Source organism: Bombina bombina, chromosome 5, assembly GCF_027579735.1.
Source record: "Bombina bombina isolate aBomBom1 chromosome 5, aBomBom1.pri, whole genome shotgun sequence".
In the NCBI taxonomy this organism is placed as follows: domain Eukaryota; kingdom Metazoa; phylum Chordata; class Amphibia; order Anura; family Bombinatoridae; genus Bombina; species Bombina bombina.
In genome coordinates, this window is record NC_069503.1 from 67,231,900 (window position 1) to 67,246,803 (window position 14,904).

General features: G+C 37.9%; 1 long non-coding RNA gene across 1 annotated transcript in view; it reads left to right on the plus strand.

The window, feature by feature from the left end:
* The first annotated feature begins 9,670 nt into the window (after nt 1–9,670).
* LOC128659875 (uncharacterized) overlaps nt 9,671–14,904 on the plus strand; it is a 31,302-nt gene continuing 26,068 nt past the window's right edge. Inside the window, exon 1 of the long non-coding RNA XR_008402485.1 lies at nt 9,671–9,744. This is a non-coding gene — a long non-coding RNA (uncharacterized LOC128659875). The remainder of the gene's footprint in view (nt 9,745–14,904) is intronic.

Consider the following 14,904-nt stretch of genomic DNA (forward strand, 5'->3'; position numbering starts at 1 on the left):
AAGCGAATTAACTCCTGTTCTTATGAATTAATGTCCATTTTAATTGTAGCTGACTTTCACTAATTATGTACTGACTGATCCCCACACAAACATAGCTGAATGTCACTAATTATGTAATGACTGATACCCACACAAACATAGCTGAATGTCACTAATTATGTACTGACTGATACCCACACAAACATAGCTGAATGTCACTAATTATGTAATGACTGATCCCCCCACAAACATAGCTGAATGTCACTAATTATGTACTGACTGATACCCCCACAAACATAGCTGAATGTCACTAATTATGTACTGACTGATCCCCCCACAAACATAGCTGAATGTCACTAATTATGTACTGACTGATCCCCCCACAAACATAGCTGAATGTCACTAATTATGTACTGACTGATACCCACACAAACATAGCTGAATGTCACTAATTATGTAATGACTGATCCCCCCACAAACATAGCTGAATGTCACTAATTATGTACTGACTGATACCCACACAAACATAGCTGAATGTCACTAATTATGTAATAACTGATACCCACACAAACATAGCTGAATGTCACTAATTATGTACTGACTGATACCCACACAAACATAGCTGAATGTCACTAATTATGTACTGACTGATACCCACACAAACATAGCTGAATGTCACTAATTATGTACTGACTGATACCCACACAAACATAGCTGAATGTCACTAATTATGTAATGACTGATACCCACACAAACATAGCTGAATGTCACTAATTATGTAATGACTGATACCCCCACAAACATAGCTGAATGTCACTAATTATGTAATGACTGATACCCACACAAACATAGCTGAATGTCACTAATTATGTACTGACTGATACCCACACAAACATAGCTGAATGTCACTAATTATGTACTGACTGATACCCACACAAACATAGCTGAATGTCACTAATTATGTAATGACTGATACCCACACAAACATAGCTGAATGTCACTAATTATGTACTGACTGATACCCACACAAACATAGCTGAATGTCACTAATTATGTACTGACTGATACCCACACAAACATAGCTGAATGTCACTAATTATGTACTGACTGATACCCACACAAACATAGCTGAATGTCACTAATTATGTACTGACTGATACCCACACAAACATAGCTGAATGTCACTAATTATGTACTGACTGATACCCACACAAACATAGCTGAATGTCACTAATTATGTACTGACTGATACCCACACAAACATAGCTGAATGTCACTAATTATGTACTGACTGATACCCACACAAACATAGCTGAATGTCACTAATTATGTACTGACTGATACCCACACAAACATAGCTGAATGTCACTAATTATGTACTGACTGATACCCACACAAACATAGCTGAATGTCACTAATTATGTACTGACTGATACCCACACAAACATAGCTGAATGTCACTAATTATGTACTGACTGATACCCACACAAACATAGCTGAATGTCACTAATTATGTACTGACTGATACCCACACAAACATAGCTGAATGTCACTAATTATGTACTGACTGATACCCACACAAACATAGCTGAATGTCACTAATTATGTACTGACTGATACCCACACAAACATAGCTGAATGTCACTAATTATGTACTGACTGATACCCACACAAACATAGCTGTATGTCACTAATTATGTACTGACTGATACCCACACAAACATAGCTGAATGTCACTAATTATGTACTGACTGATACCCCACACAAACATAGCTGAATGTCACTAATTATGTACTGACTGATACCCACACAAACATAGCTGAATGTCACTAATTATGTACTGACTGATACCCACACAAACATAGCTGAATGTCACTAATTATGTACTGACTGATACCCACACAAACATAGCTGAATGTCACTAATTATGTACTGACTGATACCCACACAAACATAGCTGAATGTCACTAATTATGTACTGACTGATACTCACACAAACATAGCTGAATGTCACTAATTATGTACTGACTGATACCACACAAACATAGCTGAATGTCACTAATTATGTAATGACTGATACCCACACAAACATAGCTGAATGTCACTAATTATGTACTGACTGATACCCACACAAACATAGCTGAATGTCACTAATTATGTACTGACTGATACCCACACAAACATAGCTGAATGTCACTAATTATGTACTGACTGATACCCACACAAACATAGCTGAATGTCACTAATTATGTAATGACTGATACCCACACAAACATAGCTGAATGTCACTAATTATGTAATGACTGATACCCACACAAACATAGCTGAATGTCACTAATTATGTACTGACTGATACCCACACAAACATAGCTGAATGTCACTAATTATGTACTGACTGATACCCACACAAACATAGCTGAATGTCACTAATTATGTACTGACTGATACCCACACAAACATAGCTGAATGTCACTAATTATGTAATGACTGATACCCACACAAACATAGCTGAATGTCACTAATTATGTACTGACTGATACCCACACAAACATAGCTGAATGTCACTAATTATGTAATGACTGATACCCACACAAACATAGCTGAATGTCACTAATTATGTACTGACTGATACCCACACAAACATAGCTGAATGTCACTAATTATGTACTGACTGATACCCACACAAACATAGCTGAATGTCACTAATTATGTACTGACTGATACCCACACAAACATAGCTGAATGTCACTAATTATGTACTGACTGATACCCCCACAAACATAGCTGAATGTCACTAATTATGTACTGACTGATACCCACACAAACATAGCTGAATGTCACTAATTATGTACTGACTGATACCCACACAAACATAGCTGAATGTCACTAATTATGTACTGACTGATACCCACACAAACATAGCTGAATGTCACTAATTATGTACTGACTGATACCCACACAAACATAGCTGAATGTCACTAATTATGTACTGACTGATACCCACACAAACATAGCTGAATGTCACTAATTATGTAATGACTGATACCCACACAAACATAGCTGAATGTCACTAATTATGTAATGACTGATACCCACACAAACATAGCTGAATGTCACTAATTATGTACTGACTGATACCCACACAAACATAGCTGAATGTCACTAATTATGTACTGACTGATACCCACACAAACATAGCTGAATGTCACTAATTATGTACTGACTGATACCCACACAAACATAGCTGAATGTCACTAATTATGTACTGACTGATACCCACACAAACATAGCTGAATGTCACTAATTATGTACTGACTGATACTCACACAAACATAGCTGAATGTCACTAATTATGTACTGACTGATACCCACACAAACATAGCTGAATGTCACTAATTATGTACTGACTGATACCCACACAAACATAGCTGAATGTCACTAATTATGTACTGACTGATACCCACACAAACATAGCTGAATGTCACTAATTATGTACTGACTGATACCCACACAAACATAGCTGAATGTCACTAATTATGTACTGACTGATACCCACACAAACATAGCTGAATGTCACTAATTATGTACTGACTGATACCCACACAAACATAGCTGAATGTCACTAATTATGTACTGACTGATACCCACACAAACATAGCTGAATGTCACTAATTATGTACTGACTGATACCCACACAAACATAGCTGTATGTCACTAATTATGTACTGACTGATACCCACACAAACATAGCTGAATGTCACTAATTATGTACTGACTGATACCCACACAAACATAGCTGAATGTCACTAATTATGTACTGACTGATACCCACACAAACATAGCTGAATGTCACTAATTATGTACTGACTGATACCCACACAAACATAGCTGAATGTCACTAATTATGTACTGACTGATACCCACACAAACATAGCTGAATGTCACTAATTATGTACTGACTGATACCCACACAAACATAGCTGAATGTCACTAATTATGTACTGACTGATACCCACACAAACATAGCTGAATGTCACTAATTATGTACTGACTGATACCCACACAAACATAGCTGAATGTCACTAATTATGTACTGACTGATACCCCACACAAACATAGCTGAATGTCACTAATTATGTACTGACTGATACCCACACAAACATAGCTGTATGTCACTAATTATGTACTGACTGATACCCACACAAACATAGCTGAATGTCACTAATTATGTACTGACTGATACCCACACAAACATAGCTGAATGTCACTAATTATGTACTGACTGATACCCACACAAACATAGCTGAATGTCACTAATTATGTACTGACTGATACCCCACACAAACATAGCTGAATGTCACTAATTATGTACTGACTGATACCCACACAAACATAGCTGAATGTCACTAATTATGTACTGACTGATACCCACACAAACATAGCTGAATGTCACTAATTATGTACTGACTGATACCCACACAAACATAGCTGAATGTCACTAATTATGTACTGACTGATACCCACACAAACATAGCTGAATGTCACTAATTATGTAATGACTGATACCCACACAAACATAGCTGAATGTCACTAATTATGTACTGACTGATACCCACACAAACATAGCTGAATGTCACTAATTATGTACTGACTGATACCCACACAAACATAGCTGAATGTCACTAATTATGTACTGACTGATACCCACACAAACATAGCTGAATGTCACTAATTATGTACTGACTGATACCCACACAAACATAGCTGAATGTCACTAATTATGTAATGACTGATACCCACACAAACATAGCTGAATGTCACTAATTATGTACTGACTGATACCCACACAAACATAGCTGAATGTCACTAATTATGTACTGACTGATACCCACACAAACATAGCTGAATGTCACTAATTATGTACTGACTGATACCCACACAAACATAGCTGAATGTCACTAATTATGTACTGACTGATACCCACACAAACATAGCTGAATGTCACTAATTATGTACTGACTGATACCCACACAAACATAGCTGAATGTCACTAATTATGTACTGACTGATACCCCACACAAACATAGCTGAATGTCACTAATTATGTACTGACTGATACCCACACAAACATAGCTGAATGTCACTAATTATGTACTGACTGATACCCACACAAACATAGCTGAATGTCACTAATTATGTAATGACTGATACCCACACAAACATAGCTGAATGTCACTAATTATGTAATGACTGATACCCACACAAACATAGCTGAATGTCACTAATTATGTAATGACTGATACCCCACAAACATAGCTGAATGTCACTAATTATGTACTGACTGATACCCACACAAACATAGCTGAATGTCACTAATTATGTACTGACTGATACCCACACAAACATAGCTGAATGTCACTAATTATGTACTGACTGATACCCACACAAACATAGCTGAATGTCACTAATTATGTACTGACTGATACCCCACACAAACATAGCTGAATGTCACTAATTATGTACTGACTGATACCCACACAAACATAGCTGAATGTCACTAATTATGTACTGACTGATACCCCACACAAACATAGCTGAATGTCACTAATTATGTACTGACTGATACCCACACAAACATAGCTGAATGTCACTAATTATGTAATGACTGATACCCACACAAACATAGCTGAATGTCACTAATTATGTAATGACTGATACCCACACAAACATAGCTGAATGTCACTAATTATGTAATGACTGATACCCACACAAACATAGCTGAATGTCACTAATTATGTAATGACTGATACCCACACAAACATAGCTGAATGTCACTAATTATGTACTGACTGATACCTCACACAAACATAGCTGAATGTCACTAATTATGTACTGACTGATACCCCACACAAACATAGCTGAATGTCACTAATTATGTAATGACTGATACCCCACAAACATAGCTGTATGTCACTAATTATGTAATGACTGATACCCACACAAACATAGCCGACTGTCACTAATTATGTACTGACTGATACCCACACAAACATAGCTGAATGTCACTAATTATGTACTGACTGATACCCACACAAACATAGCTGAATGTCACTAATTATGTACTGACTGATACCCACACAAACATAGCCGACTGTCACTAATTATGTACTGACTGATACCCACACAAACATAGCTGAATGTCACTAATTATGTACTGACTGATACCCACACAAACATAGCTGAATGTCACTAATTATGTACTGACTGATACCCACACAAACATAGCTGACTGTCACTAATTATGTACTGACTGATACCCACACAAACATAGCTGACTGTCACTAATTATGTACTGACTGATACCCACACAAACATAGCTGAATGTCACTAATTATGTACTGACTGATACCCACACAAACATAGCTGAATGTCACTAATTATGTACTGACTGATACCCACACAAACATAGCTGAATGTCACTAATTATGTACTGACTGATACCCCACACAAACATAGCTGAATGTCACTAATTATGTAATGACTGATACCCCCACAAACATAGCTGAATGTCACTAATTATGTAATGACTGATACCCCCACAAACATAGCTGAATGTCACTAATTATGTAATGACTGATACCCACACAAACATAGCTGAATGTCACTAATTATGTACTGACTGATACCCCACACAAACATAGCTGAATGTCACTAATTATGTATTGACTGATACCCACACAAACATAGCTGAATGTCACTAATTATGTATTGACTGATACCCCACAAACATAGCTGTATGTCACTAATTATGTACTGACTGATACCCACACAAACATAGCTGAATGTCACTAATTATGTAATGACTGATACCCACACAAACATAGCTGAATGTCACTAATTATGTACTGACTGATCCCCCCACAAACATAGCTGAATGTCACTAATTATGTAATGACTGATACCCACACAAACATAGCTGAATGTCACTAATTATGTACTGACTGATCCCCCCACAAACATAGCTGAATGTCACTAATTATGTAATGACTGATACCCACACAAACATAGCTGAATGTCACTAATTATGTACTGACTGATACCCCCACAAACATAGCTGAATGTCACTAATTATGTACTGACTGATACCCACACAAACATAGCTGAATGTCACTAATTATGTAATGACTGATACCCCACAAACATAGCTGAATGTCACTAATTATGTAATGACTGATACCCACACAAACATAGCTGAATGTCACTAATTATGTACTGACTGATACCCACACAAACATAGCTGAATGTCACTAATTATGTACTGACTGATACCCCACACAAACATAGCTGTATGTCACTAATTATGTACTGACTGATACCCCCACAAACATAGCTGTATGTCACTAATTATGTAATGACTGATCCCCCCACAAACATAGCTGAATGTCACTAATTATGTACTGACTGATACCCACACAAACATAGCTGAATGTCACTAATTATGTACTGACTGATACCCCCACAAACATAGCTGTATGTCACTAATTATGTAATGACTGATCCCCCCACAAACATAGCTGAATGTCACTAATTATGTACTGACTGATACCCACACAAACATAGCTGAATGTCACTAATTATGTACTGACTGATACCCACACAAACATAGCTGAATGTCACTAATTATGTACTGACTGATACCCACACAAACATAGCTGAATGTCACTAATTATGTAATGACTGATACCCACACAAACATAGCTGAATGTCACTAATTATGTACTGACTGATACCCACACAAACATAGCTGAATGTCACTAATTATGTAATGACTGATCCCCACACAAACATAGCTGAATGTCACTAATTATGTAATGACTGATACCCACACAAACATAGCTGAATGTCACTAATTATGTAATGACTGATCCCCCCACAAACATAGCTGAATGTCACTAATTATGTACTGACTGATACCCACACAAACATAGCTGAATGTCACTAATTATGTACTGACTGATACCCCACAAACATAGCTGAATGTCACTAATTATGTACTGACTGATACCCCCACAAACATAGCTGAATGTCACTAATTATGTACTGACTGATACCCCCACAAACATAGCTGAATGTCACTAATTATGTACTGACTGATACCCACACAAACATAGCTGAATGTCACTAATTATGTACTGACTGATACCCACACAAACATAGCTGAATGTCACTAATTATGTACTGACTGATACCCACACAAACATAGCTGAATGTCACTAATTATGTACTGACTGATACCCACACAAACATAGCTGAATGTCACTAATTATGTAATGACTGATACCCACACAAACATAGCTGAATGTCACTAATTATGTACTGACTGATACCCCACAAACATAGCTGAATGTCACTAATTATGTACTGACTGATACCCACACAAACATAGCTGAATGTCACTAATTATGTACTGACTGATACCCACACAAACATAGCTGAATGTCACTAATTATGTACTGACTGATACCCACACAAACATAGCTGAATGTCACTAATTATGTACTGACTGATACCACACAAACATAGCTGAATGTCACTAATTATGTACTGACTGATACCCACACAAACATAGCTGAATGTCACTAATTATGTACTGACTGATACCCACACAAACATAGCTGAATGTCACTAATTATGTACTGACTGATACCCACACAAACATAGCTGAATGTCACTAATTATGTAATGACTGATACCCACACAAACATAGCTGAATGTCACTAATTATGTACTGACTGATACCCCCACAAACATAGCTGAATGTCACTAATTATGTACTGACTGATACCCCACAAACATAGCTGAATGTCACTAATTATGTACTGACTGATACCCCACAAACATAGCTGAATGTCACTAATTATGTACTGACTGATACCCACACAAACATAGCTGAATGTCACTAATTATGTACTGACTGATACCCACACAAACATAGCTGAATGTCACTAATTATGTACTGACTGATACCCACACAAACATAGCTGAATGTCACTAATTATGTACTGACTGATACCCACACAAACATAGCTGAATGTCACTAATTATGTACTGACTGATACCCACACACAAACATAGCTGAATGTCACTAATTATGTACTGACTGATACCCCCACAAACATAAACAAGACACCAAGTTCAGGTTTACTTATCTTAGTGCTTTCCCATTGCTCATCTGCAGTCCCAGATAACTGCTTCTCTCCTAGAAAATAAAGAATAAAAACAAATGTTGGGCCCCATGTGTAATATTTTCCCACAACCAGTTCTTCCTGTTTCTAGCACAAATCCTAGGCACAGATGAGGTTCCCATTATTCAGAGTTGAAAAAAAGACAATCTACAAATCTCTGGCTGGCTGTATAAAGCAGCCTATAATCAGGATCCCAGCTTCTTGCTTCATGAAAACCCATGTTGTTCTCACTCCTTTTTCACATTAGTGTTTCTTCCATGTCCAGCATAAGCCTAGATAACAGCTCCTGGCCAAACACACGGACAGCAGCAGAAGGAAAGCAAAAAATGTCCTCGATTTGAGTCTCCCGCACTTCTCTGCTTCCTCACTCAGCTCTCTGTACCATGTGATCACTGCAGTCACGTGACTGCTGTGATGTCAGAGTGTCCTTTAGAGGGATAGAATCTAGCCGCTACCCTGCAGCTAGACTACTTTGCAATATTGAACTGATTTTTGTTCCCTCCTGTGCAGCTGTTGCTGGGTGAGTGAGTCAGGCTGTGTGTGTTGTGTGATAAAACGTTTTAGTTACTTTCTGGTCTTCTTAAAAAGTTTATAAATGTTGTTCTTTTAATGCATGTTACTCATCTGTTGTACCAGGTAATGGGATAATAAGTGCTGTTCAGCTCTTTGTGTTAGTGAAGGTTTATTACACAGTATGTAGCTCTCAGTGCTAGTGAAGGGTTAATACACACTGTGCTGCTCTCTGTGCTAGTGAAGGGTTAATACACACTGGGCAGATCTCTGTGCTAGTGAAGGTTTTTTTATATATAATGGGCAGATTTTTGTGCTAGTGAAGGGTTAATACACACTGTGCTGCTCTCTGTGTTAATGAAGGGTTAATACACACTGTGCTGCTCTCTGTGCTAGTGAAGGGCTAATGCACACTGTGCTGCTCTCTGTGCTAGTTAAGGGTTAATGTACACTCCTGCTCTTTGTGCTAGTTAAGGAGCTAATACAAGCTGCATAGTTAATGGTTTAATTCATGCTGGGCTGCTCTCTGTGCCAGGGAAGGGTTAATACACACTGTGCAGCTTTCTTTGCCAGTGAAGGGTTAATACACACTGTGCTTCTCTCTGTGCCAGTGAAGGGTTAATACACACTGTGCTGCTCTCTGTGCTAGTGAAGGGTTAATACACACTGTGCTACTCTCTGTGCTAGTGAAGGTTTAATACACACTGTGCAGCTCTGTGCTAGAGAAGGGTTAATACAGACTGTGCTGCTCTCTGTGCTAGTGAAGGGTTAATACACACTGTGCTACTCTCTGTGCTAGTGAAGGTTTAATACACACTGTGCAGCTCTCTGTGCTAGAGAAGGGTTAATAAACAATGTGCAGCTCTCTGTGCTAGTGAAGGGTTAATACACACTGTGCAGCTCTCTGTGCTAGTGAAGGGGTTAATACACACTGTGCTGCTCTCTGTGCTAGTGAAGGGTTAATACACACTGTGCTGCTCTGTGCCAGTGAAGGGTTAATACACACTGTGCTGCTCTCTGTGCTAGTGAAGGATAATACACACTGTGCTGCTCTCTGTGCTAGTGAAGGGTTAATACACACTGTGCTGCTCTCTGTGCCAGTGAAGGGTTAATACACACTGTGCTGCTCTCTGTGCTAGTGAAGGATAATACACACTGTGCTGCTCTCTGTGCTAGTGAAGGGTTAATACACACTGTGCTGCTCTCTGTGCTAGGGAAGGGTTAATACACACTGTGCAGCTCTCTGTGCTAGTGAAGGGGTTAATACACACTGTGCTGCCCTCTGTGCTAGTGAAGGGTTAATACACACTGTGCTGCTCTCTGTGCTAGTGAAGGGTTAATACACACTGTGCTGCTCTCTGTGCTAGGGAAGGGTTAATACACACTGTGCAGCTCTCTGTGCTAGTGAATGGTTAATACACACTGTGCTGCCCTCTGTGCTAGTGAAGGGTTAATACACACTGTGCTGCTCTCTGTGCTAGTGAAGGGTTAATACACACTGTGCAGCTCTCTGTGCTAGAGAAGGGTTAATAAACAATGTGCAGCTCTCTGTGCTAGTGAAGGGTTAATACACACTGTGCAGCTCTCTGTGCTAGTGAAGGGTTAATACACACTGTGCTGCTCTCTGTGCTAGTGAAGGGTTAATACACACTGCACTGCTCTCTGTGCCAGTGAAGGGTTAATACACAATGTGCTGCTCTCTGTGCTAGAGAAGGGTTAATAAACAATGTGCAGCTCTCTGTGCTAGTGAATGGTTAATACACACTGTGCTACTATTTGTGCTATTAAAGAGTTAATTCAAGCTGGGCTGTTCTCTGTGTTAGTGAAGGGTTAATACACACTGTGCTGCTTTCTCTACTAGTGAAGGGTTAATACACACTGTGCAGCTCTCTGTGCTAGTGAAGGGTTAATCTCCCTTATATACGATATTATGCTTACCAAACAAAGCATCCTAGTTATGGATAAACTTTGCAATCTTTGGGCACCTAGTTTTCCCACAATAGACTCCGAGAAGATCTCATAAAGCCTCATGTCTGTCGCCAGGTATCCTATATCTGTTACCTGGAAAGAATCCCATCTGAAATGAATGATTTTTATCTCACCCGGTTCAAACTTTCCAAATTTTATCCGAATCAACCGGCAGTTTGTCTGAGGTGCTCTAATTCCAGAGCAGATCTTCCTCGTATGCTATAGCTATGTCCTAAAATACAACAGCTCTGGCAGAAAATTTTGGATTAATAGAGCCCTGGTCGTGTCCTCCTTCTTTTCTCTGTCTTAAAAATAATAAAGATAATACTCTTAAAAATAATAACGAGTACAACTTTTATAAGTATAACTCTTAAAAATAATATTAGAGTACAAATATTATATTCAGTCTTAAAGGTTATTTAATATGAGGAATTTTAGTTCCTTAATCTGACTTGTAAATTGCATATATATATATATATATATATATATATATATATGTATATTTATGCAATATTTTCTGATTTCATCCCAGAGTGACAATATAGCATACGTCCATAAAATATATCTGTTTATTTACACAGCTTTTTATGGCTCATTGAGGAATTAACAATTAAATTCTAGCTAATCCAGAAATATATATTTTATGTTTCTTGACCATGCAAGAATATAGAATCAAGAGGTGCGGAAAGTTCATAAAACAAAAATGTTTATTAGTAGTAGTAAAAATACATGGAAAAACGTATCACATAGACAGAGTAGGCTGACACCTAAACTGGCTTACGCGTTTCGGCAGTTGCCGTAGTCATAGCCATAGGTGCTGGGTCTACTCCCCCTTCTTTTAAAAAACATTGTATAATTCAATTGGTTAACAACTTTCAACTTAAAAACAAGCACGCCTACCTGCCTTATTAACACTTTAAGATACTTGCTAGATCACAATAATCAGATATTGAGCTAATTTGAGTATATAACACTTGATTAAAGAATTGACATATGGTAAAGCAAAAAATATATATGTAATAAAGAATAGCAACACATATATATCAAACAATGGGCATGATAGTCAAACTAGATTTTAAAGACAATATGTAACTCATCTCAAATAAATTTAAAAAGGCATACAGTGAAATCAAATTAATTTCAAGGAACACCATATCCATTATCCTATGCATATTTGAAGAGACCTACAGAGTAAACATTATTGTTTAGAGTTGAAGATTCATCATGGAATATCATATTTGTTGTTTAAGCATTGGACCAAAGGACTTAATCAATATAGTCAAATGCATTGTAAATAAATAAACAGGTTCCTGATTCCTGTCAATGAATTTATGTACATAAACATACAACTGCATACATTCCATCTTCTGCATGAATCATCCGAAACTCTTGTATTGTGTATATAAACCCTGGAAACAATTAATACATATGTATAAAACAGAGCAAATATAGTATATCATGAAAAAAACTCCAAAATAGATCTAATACAGTCGCTAATATGAAAATATATGTTAAACTCTTTTGAAAGGACCATTGGTTAATTCATAACATCCATAACTGCTTATATGTATGTTGATATGTTATAATCCAAAACAGGGTAGTTTGGAGAAGAAAGTGAAAATGAAAATGAAAAATAAGAGGAGAGAGATAAAGAAATAGATATAGAACGGGAGATGTACTGTTATTCCCAAAAATTAATAAGGTCATACTTTGAATTTAGACCCTTGGGAATACGTGTTCCCAATCTGAAAATCCAGTACATCTCTTGATTTGCTAACAATCTTTCAATATCCCCCCCTCTTTTTGGTGGTTTGATTTGCTCAATAACACACCATTTTAGAGAGTCTACCTTCCTGTCATGTTTCCTTGCAAAATGTTGAACCAATGGTGTGGCAGCTTTACCCAATGTAAGTGTGGACAGATGCTCCCTAATCCTGGTGTTTATGTCTCTCCCCGTGAGCCTCACATATTGAATGTGGCACAGGGTACACTCCAACAGATGCACTACACGCTCAGATGTGCAGTTTAAACATGATTGTATGTCAAACGTTTCTCCAGTTAGACAAGGTGTGAAGTTAGATGTTATGTGGACAAACTCACAGGGCCTACATTTCCTATGTCCGCACCTAAACATACCTAGATGTTTCAACCAGGAACTAGTTGGATTGTTCAATGACCTTAGTTGTGTGGGTGCTAACCTGGACCCTAGAGTACTACTTTTGCGGTATGAGCATTTCAACCCTTTTTTTACCACCTCCTGTAGACCATCGTCTGCTGACAAGATAGAAAAATGTTTTTTGACTATTGCACAGACCTCCTGGTATTGAGAGCTGTACCCTGTCACAAAGTAAACTCCCTGTGCTTGTGTATAATCTGTTCGTGGAGGACGTTCAGCTATTAAGGCCCGTCTATCAATGGCATTTACCTCTTTCTTAGCTCTCTCTATATCTCTCCTCAAATATTTCCTCTCACACAACCTCCTCTCCAGGTCACCAGCAGCCACCTCATAGTCTGCTGGGTTGCTACAGTTTTGTTTAAGTCTCGTGAACTGACCTTTTGCCACTGCATATCTTACATGATCAAGGTGGCTGCTGGTGGCGTGGAGAAGAGTATTTCCCGAGATTGGTTTCCTGTAAACACTAGAGTCTATGGTGCCATCACCATTACCAATTAGAGTCACATCTAGAAAATTAATAGAAACTTTGTTGAATTCAAATGTGAACTGCAGGCCCACATCATTGCTGTTAAGAAATCCTATGAACTGAGTGATTAATTCCTCTTGTCCACACCAAACAAACAAGTCATCTATGAAACATTTGTATATTCCTATACAGTGTCTGAAGGGATTTCCCTCTCCAAAGATGTGTGCCATCTCCCACCACCCTAAATACAAGTTGGCATATGATGGTGCAAATTTAGCACCCATGGCGGTGCCACATCTTTGGAGAAAGAAATCCCCCTCAAAACGAAAAAAAATTATGTGTCAAAAGAAATCTTGCTATTCTGACCACAAATCTCTGAAATCCTGTGTCATAGAAAAAACTCCAAAGCTTCTAAACCACTCTCCTGCGGTATGGACGAATACAATGATACCGCATCCACGGTTAACCATTTACATTTTTCATCCCATTTGATGTCTTGTATCATATTCAGAAGATGTTTAGTGTCACGTATATGGGAATGGAGTGAAACAACTAATGGT